General features: G+C 37.5%; 1 long non-coding RNA gene across 1 annotated transcript; it reads right to left on the reverse strand.

The window, feature by feature from the left end:
• Positions 1–1,134: 1,134 nt before the first annotated feature.
• LOC140177917 (uncharacterized) lies at positions 1,135–4,068 on the reverse strand. Its single transcript, XR_011869560.1, has 4 exons — positions 3,901–4,068; positions 3,753–3,807; positions 3,516–3,676; positions 1,135–1,808 (listed from the first exon to the last, which is right to left on the reverse strand). It is a non-coding gene; the product is annotated as an uncharacterized lncRNA (long non-coding RNA).
• Positions 4,069–4,296: the final 228 nt, after the last annotated feature.

Here is a 4,296-nt window from a genome sequence, read left to right on the forward strand (position 1 = left end):
TTGCTCCAACAGCAAGATTGATAGAAATCAACAAGCTCTTGTGATGATAAGTCGAAACCTCGGTCCAATAAAATTAGACATGGCTTCACAGCCAGCCAGACTTCAACAGATCATCTTGAAACACTAGAATTCATTCTTAAGAATTCTGAAGAAAAAAAATACCTAATCTAAGCAACAAGATGAACCGTCAGTTGTCCATACTCGAACAATCCCCGGCAACGGCGCCAAAAACTTGGTATGCGAAATTGTGATCAATACTTTTCACAACTCAAATAATCCCCGGTAATGAATCCAAAAACTTGGTGTTCAATACCATGGCATAAACACAACTTCGCACAACTAACCAGCAAGTGTACTGGGTCGTCCAAGTAATAAACCTTACGCGAGTAAGGGTCGATCCCACAGAGATTGTTGGTATGAAGCAAGCTATGGTCACCTTGTAAATCTCAGTCAGGCAAACTCAAATGGGTATGGTGATAAACGCATAAAACATAAAGATAAAGATAGAGATACTTATGTAATTCATTGGTAGGAACTTCAGATAAGCGTATGAAGATGCCTTCCCTTCCGTCTCTCTGCTTTCCCACTGTCTTCATCCAATCCTTCTTACTCCTTTCCATGGCAAGCTTAAGCAAGGGTTTCACCGTTGTCAGTGGCTACCTCCCATCCTCTCAGTGGAAATGTTCAACGCACCCTGTCACGGCACGGCTATCCATCTGTCGGTTCTCAATCAGGCCGGAATAGAATCCAGTGATTCTTTTGCGTCTGTCACTAACGCCCCGCCCTCAGGAGTTTGAAGCACGTCACAGTCATTCAGTCATTGAATCCTACTCAGAATACCACAGACAAGGTTAGACCTTCCGGATTCTCTTGAATGCCGCCATCAGTTCTAGCCTATACCACAAAGACTCTGATCTCACGGAATGGCTGGCTCGTTTGTCAGGCGATCAACCATGCATCGTGTATCAGGAATCCAAGAGATATTCACCCAATCGAAGGTAGAACGGAGGTGGTTGTCAGTCACACGTTCATAGGTGAGAATGATGATGAGTGTCACGGATCATCACATTCATCAAGTTGAAGAACAAGTGATATCTTAGAACAAGTTATATCTTAGAACAAGAACAAGCGGAATTGAATAGAAGAACAATAGTAATTGCATTAATACTCGAGGTACAGCAGAGCTCCACACCTTAATCTATGGTGTGTAGAAACTCCACCGTTGAAAATACATAAGAACAAGGTCTAGGCATGGCCGAATGGCCAGCCTCCCAATGATCTAAGAACTAGATGTCCAAAGATGATCTAGAGATCTAAAGTGATCAAAAGATTATAATACAATAGTAAAAGGTCCTACTTATAGAAAACTAGTAGCCTAGGGTGTACAGAGATGAGTAAAAGACATAAAAATCCACTTCCGGACCCACTTGGTGTGTGCTTGGGCTGAGCAATGAAGCATTTTCATGTAGAGACTCTTCTTGGAGTTAAACGCCAGCTTTTATGCCAGTTTGGGCGTTTAACTCCCATTTTGGTGCCAGTTCCGGCGTTTAACGCTGGAATTCCTGAGGGTGACTTTGAACGCCGGTTTGGGCCATCAAATCTTGGGCAAATTATGGACTATCATATATTGCTGGAAAGCCCAGGATGTCTACTTTTCAACGCCGTTGAGAGCGCACCAATTGGGCTTCTGTAGCTCCAGAAAATCCACTTCGAGTGCAGGGAGGTCAGAATCCAACAGCATCTGCAGTCCTTTTTTGGTCTCTGAATCAGATTTTTGCTCAGGTCCCTCAATTTCAGCCAGAAAATACCTGAAATCACAGAAAAACACACAAACTCATAGTAAAGTCCAGAAAAGTGAATTTTAACTAAAAACTAATAAAAATATACTAAAAACTAACTAGATCATACTAAAAACATACTAAAAACAATGCCAAAAAGCGTATAAATTATCCGCTCATCAGTCACCCTTACGACGTAGGGTTAACAGAGTATCGAGAATCAACTTGGAACACGTGGTGGCGAGCCACGGTTTTTACCCAGGAAAACTCGTATTTCAGATATCATCATTCATAAGCCATTTCATAGTCATAATCATTATTTAATCATTCATCAAGCCATGGCATGTTAACTCCTTTTATTAACAACCTCCCTTTCACATTTTTCATCATCATTCCCTTATAATTCATCTTGATTACCCTTTTCGGGTCCTGACCAAACTATTTATCAAACTCTTCTCAACCTTCTTAATATTGAATAATCTTAAAATCAACCCAACTCTAATATTAAATCAATCACATCACACGAAGATTAAACTTTAACTTCTCGAACCCATGACTATCATTAAGACATCCTTGACACTCTATTTTCTTTTCTATTTTTAATATAACAAATGAACTCGAAATTGCACAAACTTTATGTCCAGGCGTTTATCTTGAAATAAGCTTTCTAAAAAACCAAAGATCATAATTTTATGATTTCTCTAGCCTCAGGAATAAAGGAAAAACCGTGACTACTCTGTAGTGCATAAAACCAGAAAAACAGCAGCAGCATATGATATTTAAAATTCAATATAAAATCCAAGTTAAATCCAATAACTTTAAAACTTAATGTAGTTAAACTTTACTCATTTAGGTTTCTTTCTCAATTGGTTTTGAGTTAATACCATTTTTAATAAAGAATTTACATTACCTGGAAGTTAAGTAAAAATGAGTCAAAATCTATTTTAGAAACCAACAAGCTTAGTACATTTCAATTTGAATAACTTTTATTACAAAACTTCAATTAAGCTAAATTTTTGTTTGGAAACTTCTAGCTCATCCAGAAACAAGTGTGTTTTGGTTGTAACTCAATTGCTATTCAATTCAAAGAGTTATAAGCATTGAAAGTTGATGCATAGCTTGCTGAAATCTGTTTCTTTTCAGCTTTGACCACCAATATTCAAAACTTCACAACTCCCAATCCTCAACTCTTAAAATTCTGAAGTTTTATAGAAATAAAGAAAGTTAATCAAATTTTATAACAAAATTGGTTTTGCTCTAAAACTCAACTCGTAGAAGTCGCAGCAAGACAAACAAGTTGCTGCCCTGTTTGACCTTTTCTGCTGCAGGACAGATTTAACAACCTAACTTTAAAAATTTGCCATAAATTGTATATTTAACAAAAAGGTCCCAAATTTTTCAGTTTAGTTCCTTATATTCCCAAGTTTAGCCCAAATTTAGTCTCATGCAATTCCAATTATTACATAATTAGTTACAGCATATGCAATACCACCACCACACAACTCTACATCCTTATTAACAAACACCAATCCTAATCCATCATAAATAAATATAAGAGCACACCATTAATAACTTTCACACCTCATAATTCCAATATATATCCACCAACATATCTATTCAAATAACATTACAAGGCTAATCATTAAATACAACAAACAATTCAACTTATCCTATGGTTCCTCTAACCTAAGTTTTCACAATACCGTAAATATTAAACGTGCGAAACTTAAATCATACCTTGACCGCTCACTTTATTCAACCCAAGGCAGCCTCACAAGCAAGAACACAGCCCTCCAAGCTCAAAGAAATAGCCAAAAACCAAGCTTCAATCACCAATAAACCTCCAAATACTCACTTTTTACTTCTAATGCATATATATATACGAACTTAACTCTCACCTAATACACATATATGTTCCAAATCAGATTTTACCTAACAGAATTAAAACCAAATTAAAGTTTAAAGAAACCTTACCACTCTCACACGTGTAGCAACTCAAACCCAGTAAGCTCTGCAAGCTAAATCGAACCTAGAACATCAAAATTGGCAAAATCTCACCATAGGGTTTTAATTTCAAGAACAGAAAGAGGGGTAGAGATTCTGGAATAGAAATGGAGCTTACTGGTAAAATTAATCTGATAGAAATGTAGAGCTTGATGCGCTGGACACGTGGCCACGAACGGTGTGACAATCGGAGCCTGGACGGAAGAGTTATGGCGGATTAAAGGAGGTTAAGGGTTTGGGGGCTCTTCTTCCTCCCCAAATCTGTTTTGCTGCGTTGCATGCAAATGGGGGAAGAAGGAGCTGCTGTCTTCTTTAAGTGTTTGGGTCCGGTTGGACCCACGGGCCCGGTTCGGGTTCCGGTTCAATTCTTCTGGTCCGATTTTGGGCCAAATTTTTTAAATTGGTATCAAAATTCTCGTTTTGACGAGCTCTATCCTATTTTGATACTAGTTTTGCAATTTTAATTTTCTTATTTAAAATTCAATTTATTAACTAATTATTTTTTTTATTTTAG

Source organism: Arachis hypogaea, chromosome 2, assembly GCF_003086295.3.
Source record: "Arachis hypogaea cultivar Tifrunner chromosome 2, arahy.Tifrunner.gnm2.J5K5, whole genome shotgun sequence".
Taxonomy (NCBI): domain Eukaryota; kingdom Viridiplantae; phylum Streptophyta; class Magnoliopsida; order Fabales; family Fabaceae; genus Arachis; species Arachis hypogaea.